At 40.8% G+C, this 16,622-nt stretch overlaps 1 protein-coding gene and 1 long non-coding RNA gene across 2 annotated transcripts in view; one reads left to right on the top strand and one right to left on the bottom strand.

Moving 5' to 3' along the window:
* Nucleotides 1-5,503, bottom strand: part of LOC122551639 (uncharacterized) — a 49,676-nt gene extending 44,173 nt beyond the window's left edge. The window contains exons 1-2 of the long non-coding RNA XR_015757697.1: nt 5,318-5,503; nt 3,990-4,174 (exon numbers count right to left, since the gene is read on the bottom strand). This is a non-coding gene — a long non-coding RNA (uncharacterized LOC122551639). The remainder of the gene's footprint in view (nt 1-3,989; nt 4,175-5,317) is intronic.
* The window catches only part of LOC122551638 (voltage-gated inwardly rectifying potassium channel KCNH7-like), a 470,988-nt gene that overhangs the window by 326,584 nt on the left and 127,782 nt on the right, over nt 1-16,622 (top strand). The window lies entirely within an intron of this gene.

Below are 16,622 nucleotides of genomic sequence, written 5' to 3'. Positions count from 1 at the left end.
TGCTGCAGTGCAGTCACATACTGAGCAAAATAAAATCAGTTCACCAGCTATATGGAGACCTGCAACAAACACACTTCAATGAAGCTCTGGTACTTTGAATTTAAAAATATGATTAGTCTAAACTTCAGGCAACCAGAATACGTAACACATCCAATGGATTTTGAGTTCATTTCAAAGATTTAAATTTGTTCTTCTAATTCTCAGAGAACTTCATTTAAAACTTATACTAGTAGCATAAAATAACATTTTAGTATCTCTCAGTTTTAAGAACTCTAGCAAATAGTACTGAGATGCAAAGGTTTTACTGTTGTTCCAAGACTGGGCCTTGTTAATTTTAGTAAAAACAGATCTATTTTAAGAAAGATCTCTATTCTGTATCTGGAGTTTTATATCTTCTAATGCTTTTCATCATCAGTTGCAAAATGATAACATAATTATTAGAGATCTAAAATTATCTTCCTGTTTTATTCAACCTGAATTGTGTTATCGCTGAAAGGCAAAACTGTTACTGGTTTTAAAGCAGAAATCTACTTGCAGAAACTATTAATAGACCATTTGAACAATAAAATTGCATTTGAAAAGCTCTAGCAGTACCAGTAGTAGAGATTAACACTAATTAGGAGATTCTCTGGCAGTTGAACTAAACTTTAACAAGGGGAGAGGCAGCATTGCATTTAATTCACATCTATAAATACCAACATTTCCACTCTCCCTTCTCAGAGGGATTTCTATAGCTTTGTATCTGAAAAGTAGCAGCTAACTGGATTTCCATTTGAGTATGGTACTTGTGTATAAATCAGCTAAAATCGTATTACTGAAGACATGGATTCCAATCTAATTCTTTCTCAATAGTTTCAAACAACTGCTTGTTAGTGTACTTCTAAGATTATGTTTGGACTTGAGTTACCTAATGGATTATTTCTGATTTATAGCTTTATAACAGTTCATTAGAATTCTGAAAAGATCAGAAATGTCGTAAAATACGGTTGAGCTGTGAGTTGATGAAAGACAGCAAAGTAATGAACTTGCATATTCCATGCTGCTGAGTCCTTCTGTCCAGAGAATACAAGTTATAAATCATTTAATTGTTACTTCTAAGATAAATTTAAAGGCAATGGCGGGGGAGGGGGTAATTTTCCTCATTCATACACTCATGTTAAAACTGAATCATTATGGAGTCTCATATGTTTTATTATTCATTATTCATCAACTTATTCTCATAGCTAATCAGATTCAAATGATTTAATTAAACCTATTGCTTCTTTTGTCAACAAACTTCAAAATAGCATTTCTAATTTAAAGAAAATTGAATTTGGTTCACTTTTGGGAATAATTCTTCAAAGAAGCCAAAGCGTTCTAGTTATTATGTATATTTTCCCTGAAGCTCTAATTTTGCCATCATAGTAAATTGATTATTACCTCAGCATTACATTTCTGCAGGTTTTCTTTCTGTTAATAGTTACACTATGTTCGATATGCATCGATCTGTCCTTGGCATTCAGAGGAATTACTATTCTTCCTCAGTTTTGTATAAACGCTGAATAAGCAGCAGTGGTGGTATACTCATATACTCCATGTTCATATTTAAGGAGTGGGGCTCACTAAATTGGATGGGGGTATACCGGTGTGTGTGTGCCTGCGAGGTGTCAAATCAGAAATTTGCTAGGTTTTGTAACATGTGGCAGCTTCCCACAGAACATCACAGTTAACTTCACAGATTAATTCTACGCAAAATCGCGTCATGTTAAAAGTCTACAAGATCGAATGGGAATTTCATGTCTCTCTGCAGGAGTGACTGAAATATTATATTCACTCTATCACGGCAGATCTGTAATTTTCAGGATTTTACATCATCTGCTAGTCTCAGACATTTTGCACTGTTGAAAAGATGTTAATCATAGAATGGTGGTATTTTAAAATCCCAATTACAATTTAATGAGGGTCCAAATAGTATGAGTCCCAAATCACAAAAAAGTGAGGAAATAGGAGTCTTCAGCTGGACCCTTTTCCAAGTACATTCCAATCATTCCCTCCCATGACAGCTTTTTCAAACCATTTCCCTGCTACTTATCTGGACCCTGGTGTCACCCTTAGCAGCCTGATTCTTCCTTGCCAACAGCCACTCTGCAAATAATGTTTTATAGATTAGGGCACACCTGTGACAGCTCACAGTGCCTGTCTGAAACTGGCAGTGGGCCCATTCCACAGCTGCTGACTGAAACACACACCATCTTTAAAAGGATTATTGGAAACTCCCACCAAAATGATCATTATCTGAAGATGGAGGCAGGGTGGACACCAGCCGCTGCTTGCCTCCCTCCTCCACTATGCCTCCCTGTTAACCTCAGCTGGACATTGTGCATTTTCCTTGATGGACAAGTCTCTCTCAGAGTCAAGATTGCCACACATAAATCACTGATACTGTAGAAAGTAAGATGGCAGATCAACTACCACACTTACAGAGTCACAGAGTCAGAGTCATTCAGCACGAAAACAGACCTTCAGTCCAACCAAAATAATCCTGAATTAAACTAGTCTGACCTGCCTGTGCATCCTCATATCTCTTCAAACATTTCTCATTCACGTATTTAACTGAATGTCTTTTAAGATTGTAACTATACCCACAACTACCACTCCATCTAGAAGTTCATTCCACATGTTACAGAAACAACAGGTTATTGTTATCATCTTCTGTGGAGAGGCAATCGCTGTCAGATTGCCATTTCACTCCTGTTTCACATTAATTAAAGCACTATATTTATGACAGGAAACTCTCTTCAGGGCTCCAACAGATATGTGGAGCTAACTTTAAATGTGATAGGTCCTCCATAACGCAGGATCTTTGGGAGAAGCCAAAAAAAAAACATTTTTCACTGAAATCAATTACATTAGTTTGTAATTTTAAAGGTCCAGTATCACAGACAGCCACTTTGTCAAATCCCCTGAAATGGTAAGTACATAAGGTAAGTATGCAGGTGGGTGAAGTGACAGGGGGTAAGGTGGAAAGTCGGCCAGGCATGATGGAGTTTTTACAGTAGGTCAGGATAAATGCATGGTATCAGGTTTGATGGGGTTTGATGTGTCAGGTCCTGAGGGGAGAGGGACTAGGGTTTCAGGTTGAAGTGGAAGAGCACACAGGAAGAGAATGTTATGTCCAACAGCAGAGATAGGATTCGTTGTGTTCAGCAGAAGGGGTGAAGCTGTCAGGTCCCATGGTTAGCAGGAGGGATGTGTTGCGGTGTCTGGAGTAAAGGAGTTGTTGAGTGTCAGGCAGAGTGTGTCAGGATCTGGGATGTAAAGGGTTGAGGGCATTATAGCTTGGGGTGGGGTAGATGGTGAGTTGGCAGTCAGTTGAATAGTTACTCAGGAGTTAACCTGTGTTTTTAACCATCTGACTGTTCCTGAGTGACTATTTAGTTAACTGCAGCAGAACCCTTTGAATTCTCTATTTGAACTGGATATTTTTGGAGGATTCCAGGCAGAGGGGAACTGGATAGTTTTGGAGGCTTCCAGGCAGAGGGGAATTGGATATTTTTGGAGTGTTCCAGGCAGAAGGGAATTAGATATTTTTGGAGGATTCCAGGCAGAGGGGAATTGGATATTTTTGGAGGGTTCCAGGCAGAGGGGAATTGCCCAGCAGAATATTAAATTGCCACGGTAATTCACTCAGAGACAGCTGCACTGTGGATTCCACAGGGTCCAGGTATGAAATTCCCATATACTCTGCAGGAACAACAATCTGTCAATTGGAAACTCCTAGCCTTTATTTGTAATTTGGAATTGACACTTGGCCTATTTGAAGTTCCCACCAGTTCCATTTTGGCCTGCAGGTGCCCTAATCTGTCTCACATTACTACCCCAACATTGGAGCAGCAATTCTACAGTGGGTCTGACACACTGTACATCAAGTGCTGAAGAGATGTTTGTGCTTTCTTAAACTCACATCAAGCTTTTGTAAGCAGAGAGTTTTTTTGACAACTGCTGCATACCTGGGCTTGCCCTTTCATTTAGATTGCTTCTGCAGTCTCTTCAATTTATTGGTCTTTACTTGCACCAAGTGCATCTCTAGGAACTTCCTTCTGATGCTCTCTTTGTGATCCATGATATGTCTGAACTGGTGCCGACAGACTCAACGTGTAGAAGATTATAACAAATGGTCCAGCCTTCTGTTCATCTGAAGAGATATTTATAATTTCTTGGATCACTTCTGTGCAACAACATGAGGAACATATGCTGTGATGCTGCCTGCATTAAATGGCTTAGTGCACATCTCAACGTCAATACATTGAGTGCAATGTTTTTGCCGAACTGATATGTCTGCATGTTAATTAATGAGTGAATTTCAAAGGAAGGCAAGAAGAAAAAAATTTAAAAGGATGCAAAATAGAAACAAAGGCTTTAGTTCTAATAACTTTATGTATGATTATAAAACAACAGAATTTCACAGGGTCAAAGTGAGGACTGCTGGAGATGCTGAAGATTAGAGTCAAGAGTGTGGTGCTGGAAAAACACAGCATGTCGGGCAGCATCTAAGGAGCTGGAGAGTCGATGTTTCGGGCAAAAGCCCTTCATCAGGGCCCCCAAGCCCCTCAACCCATTCCTGATGAAGAGCTTTTGCCCGAAATGTCAATTTTCCTGCTCCTTGGATGCTGCCTGACCTGTTGTGCTTTTCCAGCACCACATTCTCAACAGAAATTCAAAGCAGACTCATGTCAACAGTAATACATTAGCCCAGAGTGGGACCATTCGGCGCAGTCGGTTTGGTGCGACCCATTTTGGCGCAGAACTGTTTTACAGTTATTTAGTAGTAGTTATTAAACTACTATTATTAAAATTATTAAAATATATTAAAATAAAATATATTTCGGCACAGACCTATTTGGTGCAGAACTGTTTTGTAGTTATTCAGTAGTAGTTATTAAACTACTATTATTACAATTATTAAAATATATTAAAATAAAACATATTAATATACAAATTATTAAAATAAAATAAAATCCGTTAAAATGCCATTAACAATTTTGTATTTGCCTTATTTCTTTCATTTCTATTTTCTTTTTAACATTTTTACTGAAGAGGATAAATGTTATTTTTCTTTTTATTGCTTTCATTAATGCTTGTAAGTAAGCCTGAAAAGGAATAAATAAGAGCTGTGCCGAATCGCCCGCGCCGAAATGGGTCTGCGCCGAAATGGGTCGCGCCAAACCAGTCACGCCGAATCGCTCGCGCCAAAGTGGCTGCACTAAATGGTCCTACACCCACATGAGCCATTTGTCAGAACTCAAAATGAAAGATAAGTGTGAGAAACAGAACTCACTTATAAATCAGCTGGAGACAAGGCCTTGGAAACAAGGACAATTTATTGCGAATTTGCAAATCCTGGCGCTTCTATGGTCCAGTAGAAATGCGCGCGTAACAGAGCATGTAGCTTTTCTTTGTCTAGTTTATGAATTGCTGAAACACGCCCCCCTTTTCTCTCTGGTCCTATCACAAGTCGGTTACCTCACTTGTTTTTCAATTTCCTTATCTTTGTACCAAGCCGTCCCTGGATGTCTGCATTCCTTATTCTTTGTTTGTTCTGTTACTATAAGCTTTATTGTGAAAACGCCCTTATTTCTTCTTTTGTGGTCAGCTACAACACTCCATAGTTTTTTCCTAGCTTAAACTATTTTCTTTAGAACTACTTCTTTACAAGACCCCCTATATTCATTAGTCTTAAGTATATTACATGCTACAAGAATTTTGTGACCGTTTGTATAATGTCTCACCCCTCCCCCATCTACAGAAGCTACATTCCACGAGCACCTATAAAACTACATTTCTATATCGCCTGCAGAAAACTACATTTCTTATTTCTCACAATTTTCCCTTTTCTTTTCTTTAAACTGTAGTTTCTGCACTTATTAAGTTTCCTTTAATTCATTTTCTTATTTTCTGCCCTCTTACGCTTTCTTGGCGATGAGGTTCACAATCTTACATCTTGCAAGAAAGAGCTTCAGATGCATTAAGCAGATGAGCAATGAGCATTGGAACATGTACATAGTTATATCTTTGCGCTGCATGAGGTCCCCTCTCCCCACTACGTGACTTCTCTTTATCTAAATTAAACTCCCCTTCTATTTTCTTGAACGTACACTAGGATTCCTGGTTTTTACCCAGACGGCCCGGGTTCGACTCCTGGTATGGGAACCATCTGCCCTCTTCACACCCTCAAGTGCAGAGGTTCACAATCTTATTTGTTTCTCGAATTCATGAAGTAACCTTTGACTTTCCCTTCGCTGTTCATTCTCTGCACCCTCATTTATTATGTCCAGTTTCTTAAGGGTGCCCATTCCCTTGTTGTTCAGGAGATGGAGTCCCTCAGCTTGATTACCCTTTAGGGTCATTTGTTTCGCTAAGGCTGTTTCAATTAATCGTTGGGTTAATCCTCGTACACAAGGTATAATACAACAACCAACTGCTGCTAGTACCCCTACCACTATTATCAAGGATGTGAGAACAGACTACCACCCCTTTCCACTTCCCAAACCATGATTCTAGCCATCCTGTTAGTGGCATCAAGCTGTTCGGCAATTCCCTTGACTGCATCTCTAGTGTAGTTAATATATCTTTGTTGGTTATAAAAAATGTAGTTTATCCAATCTACGTTTTTGTTAATCATTACCCACCAAAATAGGGATGATTCAAACCTGCTTCAATCTGGTTGCGGGCCTTAAACTCGTCAGGCACCCCTCTGGGAACCCCTATGGAGTCAAGATAAATCCTGTCGTCAAAGGAAGTACCTAATATCGATCTCTTACTTCGCTCATCCTTCTTTACTACCATCTCCTCTTTCTTAAATGCCAAGGTAAATGAAATTGCCAGTTGTACAATTGCACAAGTGCCTCGCCAGTTAGAGAGCATAGTGGGTCTTAAAATCTTTCCACCACAAATCCGCTCAGGGTATCTGGCTGAATAGTTCCCTCCCCACTCTGTCTCGGAAACTGATTCAACTTCCGAGCATAGCTTTAAGTCTCCTGGAAATCGGGACTGGTCTGTTCCATTCCTCTGTACACAGGAGGTATGGTTCCCAACCGCATTCGCAAATATAGGGGGAGTTTTTAGTTCTCTCCTCTTTAGGGAAGGAAACATCGATAGCAATGTCCAGCAACTAGGGTTTCCCCACGCCGTCTCATCCTGGTATAGGGCTATCATGCATAGTATATCAGCCCTGTCTCACTTCCACCCGAGCGGAAAGGGAACCACCCGAGCCACCGGTCTACCTGAGGCACATGCATAGCAATTGCTTTTATTTAGGCTTTTTACCGTATATTTCACCCATTCAACCCAGGCATTTGCATCCCCGTATCCAGTTTCTATTTCAATGGTCTGTCTTAAGTCTTTGACCTCTATCGCTTTTACCAATTTCGGGTCACTGTCAGGGATATAGGATTTTTGTTCTTTTTGTTTTCCCTTTTCTACCATTATTTGGAAACAGCAGCCAACAAAACACTTCCCAGGGTACCTCCCAGTCATCGCACCCCTACATATTTTCAGGGGGTCCCCAGGGCCTTCCATTAAGACCATAAGGTTACTACTAAAGGGTCGACTCCTATTTTCACGGGGAGGTAGAAAGCGAGTAGGAAAGGATTCTTCAGAGGAGGTATTTTTAATTGTGAGGTATATTGGGTTGCATTTCTCATCAGTACATTCCGGGGACGGGCGAAAGGGATCTCTATGAACAGTGATGTCGGGTGGCCATCCTTGTACACCAAATGATTCCTGCATCTGTGTCTGGAGACTGATTTCAAAAGAATTATATTCTCTCTGATCTTTTACATCTCCGCAGTCTACTAAGCTGCAAACATCAATCTTTATTACTTGCGGGTAGTTAGATTCAGGGACTTTTAATAGTTTTGAACATGCCAACCTTATTTCGTAAAACCTTAACACTAAGAGGATGAAGCTGGTAACTCTATTCATGGTACCTATTTTATAATATTATCCCTGTACTCACCCACTCCTTGCTCCTGTGTCTGGGAAAAGTGAGTTCACGCAGCACTTACAGCAATTTTCTTTAAATCAATGGCAGTAATTTTAAAAGTCTCTTATTTCAGTTCAGTCTTTCTGCTCAGCTTGATTTTCAGAGGGTCCTTTGTAGGATTAACTTCCCACTCTGCCGAGGAAGAAGGAGCACCTACCGGACCTTTAACGTGAGTGTGATGGCTCCACCCTTTTTCTGCAATCCATACTGCCGTTTCGGTAGTCAGGAGAGTGAGGAATGGCCCTTCCCAGTTTGGGTGCAGTTTAGTATCTTTCCAGGTCTTTATCAGAACCCAATCTCCCGGTTTTATCTGATGTGCCGTGAACTCTGAAGATGGTGAATGTGCCAGTAGACCCTTATTCCTAAGAAAAGACAATGAAGAACCAAGAGCCACAATATAATTTTTCAGAAACTTATCAGTAAATTCGGCGTTAGGTACTTCCTCGCTTCTTACTTTCCTATTAATCTTTTGGCAAGTTGGGCATCCTGTGCATACCTGCTTAGCTAAGGTGTATATCCCTTTACATCCGTACTTCCTTAACACTATGTCACACATAGCTTGGGAGCCCCAATGACTGCCTTGGTGCAAGGTGGCTAGGATGTTTCTCATGACTGGTTCACTTAATAACTCCCTCCCAGCCGGGAGAATCCATTTTCCTTGGGTTGTCTTAGTGGCCCCCATTTCCTGGAATTTCTTTTCCTCTTCTTCCGTGTACACACGGTTCACGGAAGGGGACTCCACTAGGGGCATGAGAACCCGTATTTTTGTTACTGTAAGGTTCATAGCTGCCTCTTTGGCTGCCTTGTCTGCTAGCCTATTCCCTCTTGCTTCTAGAGTGTTCTTCTTCTGATGCCCAGGTATGTGGACAATAGCTATTTCCCGGGGTAATTCCAAACTTTTCAACACTTGTCCTATCAACTCTTCGTGTATTAATTCCTTTCCCAGGCTAGTGATTGGACTACGCTCCAACTCATGTAACCCTTTCTTTTCCTCTTCTGTCCAGTGCAGTCTTTCATGTTCAGATTCTGTCAATTTGTAATATAACCCCTTCATTTTCTGGGCGTATGCTTCTATCCATAATCTACAATAGCCCACTAGCCCCAAGAACTTCCGTAATTCTCATTTGGTGGTCGGAAGGGGCAGTTCTACTATCCCTTTAATTCTCTCAGGGTTAATGCGCTTAGTGCCCTCACTAATAAGGTGTCCTAAGTATTTCACCTCTTTCTCTACATATTGCAATTTATTCCTAGATACTCTTAAACCCTGTTGCCCTAGAAAATTTAACAGTCTGTTGGTGGCCAACCTCATGCCATCTTTCTTTTGTCCTGACACAAGTAAATCGTCTAAAACTTAGGGATGACCATGCCGCTCCCGTGTCCACCAAAAATACTGCCTCCTCCCCTTCAGGTCCCACCTTTAAATTTATCAAGGGTTCCCGGTGGGTCTCAGGAGGAAGGAACCCCTGACTCCCCTAATCTTCATCTAAGGTCATTAGGGAAATGGCTTCCCTTTCTCGTGCTAATTCCAGGCATTCCCGTTTAAAATGCCCTACTTTCCCGCAATGATAACACCCTGCCTGTTGCCTCCTTTCTCGGGTATCTGACCCTTGTCTTTTGTATCCTCCCCTACCTTTCCTGTTATCCCCTGATCCCATTCTTCTTTTTCTTATTTCTTCTACTGCAGCCACCATCATTTTGGCTTTCTGTTTCTGCTTCTCGTAACAGTTCTTCACTCCATCCATCTAATTTCTGTAATTTCTTTTGTATGTCCGGCCCTGATTTAGTTACAAACTGGACCTTTAAGAGTTCCTGTGCTATCAGATTATCGGGATCCATTCCCGAATACTTCCTTGTGGCCTCCTTGAGCCTTTTAAGAAATGCAGAAGGGGTCTCATCCTTCTCTTGTTGTACTTCAAAGGCTTTAACAAAGTTTTGTGATCTAGGTGCCGCCTCTTTAATTTCTAATATTACCATTTCTTGTAGATCCCTCATTGACTTCCTATCTTCTCTGCCATTATTTTCCCAATGAGGGTCAACATTTGGGAATTTCTGCTCTGCTGGGGCCCCTTTTTCCCCAAGTGGGTGCTTCTTTTCCCATTCCTGTAAAGCCGCTCTCCTAATCATTCCTCGTTCTTCCCCTGAAAATAACGTTCCTAAAATTGCCATCTGTTCTCCCCAGGTATATAAATTAGGTCCTAGGAATTGATCTAATTGTTAGGCCAGTGCAACCGGATCCTCTATTAAACTTTTCATTTCCTTTTTAAAGACCCTAACTTCACTGCTAGTTAAGGGAGCGTTTACGTATCCAATTGTACCTTCCCCAATCGGAACCTCTCGTAAGGGACATAATTTTGCATTTTCCATTATCTCTGCCCCTCCTTTACGTGTGGTGGCTCGAGTGACTCTGGGCCCCCTAAGTTCTGCATCTTTTAGTTCAGAATCCGTTCCCCTTTCTATGTCTGGACTCGGTTCTACTTCGGGAGCTGTAGGCTCATTCTGGGGAGTAATATATGGGGGCGGCAAACACATTAAGGGATCCCATTGTGGCTTCCCTTTTTCATTCTTTTCTTTTGTTCTTTCCCTGATTCCTCCGTATTCATGGAACATAATTTTACTCCTGCGCTCCCTATCCAACAAGCTGCATAATCGGACTCTTTTTGACTGTAGGTTCTTTTCGATTGACATATATATTAAAATCTTGACACAGCCAATTCTCATCGAACACATACTTGGGCCAAAAAAATACCAGGCGCCTTAATACGTTCTCTAGTCCAAACGAAACAACAATATTTTATCATTGTAGCCTTATCTTTCTCCCGCGTCCAGGAGTTGTTTTCCCAATTACCCAACATTCTCCCCAAAGAACTGTCGGGCGGAATATATTCCCCTTTAATATTCTTTACAGATCGATTGTTACCCAGGCAACTCCCAGTGCCTCCCATTGTTACAAATTTAATTAATCTTAACGGGGTCCGGTGTCACCTTCTTCCACACCCCCTTCAGGGTCCTGACTAGACACCTTACTTGTCCGATTAATCTGACCAATTATATGCTTTTTGAGACTTCAACTGTTAACATTCAATCACCAACAAACAAATATGCATTCAAACCGGATCACAAAGGATTAAAGTTTCTACTAGCTGGACAGCTCTTTTCTCTCTCTTTCTCTCACACACACACACACAAACACACACACACAGACACCATATTTCACAGACACTTTGAGCTTCCCACAACGACCCCTCTAGCTTTTAAATATTTTTCTGGATGGTTGGCCATAAGTTAGTTATAAAGTGTACCCTCAGTAGCCCTTCAGCTACTAGCCCTTCTGACACGGGCTGTTTTCCATTGACATATGCTTTATTTTAGATCTCGTCAATTCCCCGTGCTTCTCGTACGTTCCCGACCACTTAAGGTCGTCCCGACCACCAAGGCAATACTTAAAGGTCTCTTTCCTTACCTTGGTCTGTGCACAGAGTTACCTGGTCCTGCCGGCTCCTAACTTGTGTGGCAATAGCTGCAGCTCTTATTGGTCACTGCAAAACCCCACAGCTCTTACTGGTCGCTGCAAACCCCGATCACCTGGATACATCTTTTTCCAGACCTTAAGACCTTTTTAAGACCCAGGTCTTGTGCACACAAGAGTTGCCCGACCGAACCCGCCGCGTCTGCCCGCCTTGTTTCCAGGGTCTCCCAGTCCGGATCGTATTCGCCCAAACCACAAACAGCAAACAAGGGAGTAGGAGATTGCCAAAATCGGCGAGGTGCAACTCCCCCGTCATCCCAAGAGTGTCGAGCGGTCGGAGTTTTGGATCCTGGACAAGCCCCCAATTGTGAGAAACAGAACTCACTTATAAATCAGCCGGAGACAAAGCCTTGGAAACAAGGACAATTTATTACGAATTTGCAAATCTGGGCGCTTCTATGGTCCAGTAGAAATGCGCATGTAACAGAGAATGTAGCTGTTCTTTGTCTAGTTTACGAATTGCTGAAACACGCCTCCCTTTTCTCTCTGGTCCTATCACAAGTCGGTTACCTCACTTGTTTTTCAATTTCCTTATCTTTGTACCAAGCCGTCCCTGGATGTCTGCATTCCTTATTCTTTGTTTGTTCTGTTACTATAAGCTTTATTGTGAAAACGCCCTTATTTCTTCTTTTGTGGTCAGCTACAACACTCCTAGCTTAAACTATTTTCTAGCTTAAACTATTTTCTTTAGAACTACTTCTTTAAAAGACCACCTATATTCATTAGCCTTAAGTATACTACATGCTACAAGAATTTCGTGACTGTTTGTATAATGTCTCACCCTTCTCCCATCTACAGAAGCTACATTCCACTAGCACCTATAAAACTACATTTCTATATCACCTGCAGAAAACTACATTTCTTATTTCTCACAATAAGTAAGCTTATAAATAGAAAACAAAGGAAATAAAGAAGCAGGGGACAGTTTGGGGAGAAAATGGAAGGGTTGACTCCATTCAATGTTACTAGGGTTCCTTTTGAATTGGATGATTGTGGGTTCAAGCCCTACTCCAATACTTCAGCACAGAATGTAAGATGGTACTTAATTTTAATAGAGGGATGATGTATTGCAAAAATGCTGGTCTTGAAATGTTGCTTCATAGCACCGAGTCTTTCAGTGCTATTATTACAATTTTGTTTCCTTCAAAGTGTTGCTGACAGCATATGCATCTATATTTAATAGGCTGTTGCTGGGAATGGGTGGTTTGAGCTAAAGGAAGAGGCTGAATAGGCCGGGGCTTTTTCTCCCTGGAGTGTTAAAGGCTGATTTCCATGCTATATAACTCTATGACCCTATGGTGCAAATCATACCCAACATTAGAATGATGGTGCTGGATGCACACAATGCATTGTGCATCAGAAATATGCAAGAGATAAATTGTGACCCCAAATAGCCTGTAACCTTTTTTTTTGCCATTTTGCAGCTCAATACTCCATCGAGCATCCAATCTTAACCCTTAAACTGAATATGCATATGGCAGCAGTAAAGGGCCATATTTGCCACAGCACCGCACCCCACCCCACCCCACCCCCCCCCCCCCCCCCCCCACACTGTACCCCCCCCCCCACTCACCCCACACACAGACACTCTCAGCGCAATATACAGGATCATCAGCTAGATATCAGTTAATTGCTGATTCATTTATATCGGCTCTTGACATAATTAAGTCATGTTTGGTGGCTTCCTGATTTCCTTAACATTATTGAAGCTTACTGATTTGCTGTGGAATGTACTATAAGACTTTGTCCTGATACCAATGTTTTTTGCACAAATCAATTGTTCTCTGATATAGATATGGTAGTATCTATTCCCCAAAGTATAGGGAGAATAAGTAAAGTTAGCACAGAGCAGATCAAGTTTTTCGAAGATAGAGGAAGAGAATGAAAAGAGTTCTCAGAAGAAGGCTATTTCTAACTAAATTGCTTAAGGATCAATTCTCTTATCTAAATTTTAGTGAGGAACAGTGTTTCAGACTTTTGCAATTCACTAAATACATAGTCACAGAGGCTCGCTTCCTTGCAGCAATTGTAAATAACTGCACCTCGGGTGTAGTGTGGACAGCAACACTCATGTCTCTGAAGGCAGCCAATGAAACCAGCTTTTATGGATTTTGTTTGTTCCAAGTTTAAATAAGTGCTATTTACAATATCTCCCAATTTGCTGACCACTGTTACACAAGGGAGATCATTGACTCTCTGAGTTCCAAGGGAGTTAAATATGCTTCATTCCCTCATGACAAACAAGAACAGTGAACACATTGCTTTCTGTGGATTTCGGGCTACCCACTGTACAGAATACCATTGACTCATGATCATTACTGTGGGGATGCTAAGTGGCAATTTTGAGAGGTATCACACCAAAAATGATTCTACTCACTCAGCATGCAGATATTGTTCAACCAGGTCTGGTAACCTAGCATCAATTATGATGCGTCTTTACTTTGGTGATCCACTGTGTGCTGTCTGTAATCGAGCCACCAAGTCAAACCAGAAGACAACTACATTGGTGCACAACACGTGCACATGAACAGCATGCTTACAATGAAAATCATTCCACTTTTGATCTGGAAATCACTCAGGTATTGAATTAATACCACTGCTGCCTAATCCACTCTGGAGAAGTCTGCCAACACTTCATACAGATAGCATCAAGATTTTTGATGGTTTGCTACGCACTGTACACAGTTGCCATCATGTCAGTGGAGCACTTGCCACCAGATAAATGGTGAGCAATTGAGAAGAAGGGAGAGGAAGAAAAGCAATGAGAACAGCCCCTTTCCAGCCTGCCTGGGTGTGACTGCAATATCTCCATTCTCCATTCAGCAATACATCCACAATTTAGCTCCCCTTTGTTACTGAACAACACAGAGTCTACTTGGCCACAATGCAAAGCTAAAAGTCTCTCCAAAATAATTAAAATATTATATAAATCAAACCAAGCCAGATTATATAGAGAATCAATGAATCCCCTGTAATCCTAGAGTACAATCTCTTTTGCAGCACTGCACTAGACACCGCAGAAGATGGCTTTGTAGAATGACCTCAAGTTGTTCTTGCCCTCAAAGACCAAGTTTCCTTGATATGGATGACACAATTCTGGATTACCATGTAGAATGGTATCCAAGGAGGGGAGAGCAACTGCATCATCTGTGGAACTACAAGAAGATGGGGCCAAGTCTGCAGATATTGTAATCTTCAATGGTTTCAGTCCTTTCACGAGCTATGCCCTTGGTTATGGTCACTCTAATGACAGCATTGACTGTTTCCTTCATTGAGATAAAAATGTGAAGCAATGTCTGACCCTTGCTGCGTCATTGTAGCTGCCTTCAATAATATGCCAAAAAATGTACTGTAAGTATGGTATAATGAGTTTACCTGGTATGTCTATCCTTGTTGAAAACCTGGCAGTATGTGCAAAATACAAGATGTAGATATGCTAAGTGTATGCCTCCTATAATTTTACAATGTGAATAAAAGCTTCAAACTGTATTGAATATGGAATTGGAAATGTACCAATAATTCACTTACTCTGTTTCTGATGCTGCCTGAAAATCATGGCACAATGTCTGTATTAGACACTGAAAGGATATGATCTCTATTTGAATCATCCAAAACTATATGCAGTTTTATGTTATGCTCTTCTCAAAACCATACATCATTCACAACCAACAGAGAAAATGCTGGAAAATCTCAGCAGGTCTGGCAGCATCTGTAAGGAGAGAAAAGAGCTGATGTTTTGAGTCTAACTGACCCTTTGTCAAAGCTTTGACAGATGCTGCCAGACCTGCTGAGATCTTCCAGCATTTTCTCAGTTGGTTTCAGATTCCAGCATCCACAGTAATTTGCTTTTATATCATCCACACTTGGTGACACATTACATTATCTATTGTGGTAGGAGGCAGCATATACCTGATCAACCCCCTTTTTCTTTCTTGCAGCATAAATCTGGCTGTCCTCCCCTCCTGTGTTGCACCTCATAGAGCAGAATGTACAATTGTCAAAAAGATGCTTCTTCCTGTATGCCCTGCTGATTCTCGGTAGTTGTTCTTTAATGAAGCAAAATAACCAACTATATAATAATGGGCAAGTACCAATTAAGAGTCACAGATCTGATGATACCCTTCTCCATTTCCATTCATTAGATCCTCTTTACTTGTGAAAATCACGGAGGAGCACATTCAGAATAAAATAATGAGCTGAGTTCAATTCTGCAAGGTCAACATTCTGTTCTCCTTGTATGAAAAATCTTCACAATGTAATATCACAGTTCAATCTTTCAAAAATGGGATTGACCTTACAAGGAAGGGGCAAATTCAGGCCTTCTGCATACATTAAAAGTCACTGGCAAAGGGCCTTTTCTTCAGCTCCTGAGAAGTTGAATTATATCATGGCATCATGGTACAGAAAGCTATCCATGTGCAGGGATCAAGAAGGAATGTACTGGAAGTAACAGTATAAAGAAAGGGATTGACACCATTCTCAGCAGCAAAGAACAAGAGACCAGATGGCTGTGTTGCTTGTGCAGTGCTAGGGCTCAGGGTATCTGCTCAGGGTTGGTGAATAACTTAGAGTCTATATGGATACCAATCAAATAGGTTTAACTAGTAAAGAAGTTCTGCATAGATAGTATGAGAAGCTAGGTACTAAATTAAAAATCAGATCCTCGAAAACATCTGGATTCTTACTTGCGTGAAAATTGGCATTGGATATATAAAATTAGATGAATATGTAGTTTAAACAATGTGGTATTCGAGAAATAGGTTTTTGTTCCTGGTGCACTGGTACCAGTAATGGAGAAAGAAAGAGCTAAGGTAGTCTACACCTGAACTGTGCTTGGCCAATGTTCTTCTGGCCTGTATAACTAGGGAGGTAGAGTATGTTTTAAATAAACTGGTAACTGAATGAATGAATTAATTAATTAGTGATTTTATTGTCACGTGTTTTTGTAGTAAGAATACAACAAGATACGGTGAATAGCTTTCATTTGTTCCACGATTCAGTGTCTTTTTGAGTAATTTAGGAACAAGGATGAAAAGGAAAGATATAGCCTTAAAAGAGTTATCAGTCCTGAGC

The sequence above is a fragment of the Chiloscyllium plagiosum genome, unplaced genomic scaffold (genome assembly GCF_037043375.1).
Source record: "Chiloscyllium plagiosum isolate Xiang-an unplaced genomic scaffold, Cpla_swu_hap1 HiC_scaffold_7, whole genome shotgun sequence".
NCBI classification, from domain to species: Eukaryota; Metazoa; Chordata; class Chondrichthyes; order Orectolobiformes; family Hemiscylliidae; genus Chiloscyllium; species Chiloscyllium plagiosum.
The sequence above is the reverse complement of the archived record's forward strand: the minus strand, read 5'-3'. Positions and strand labels throughout refer to the sequence as shown.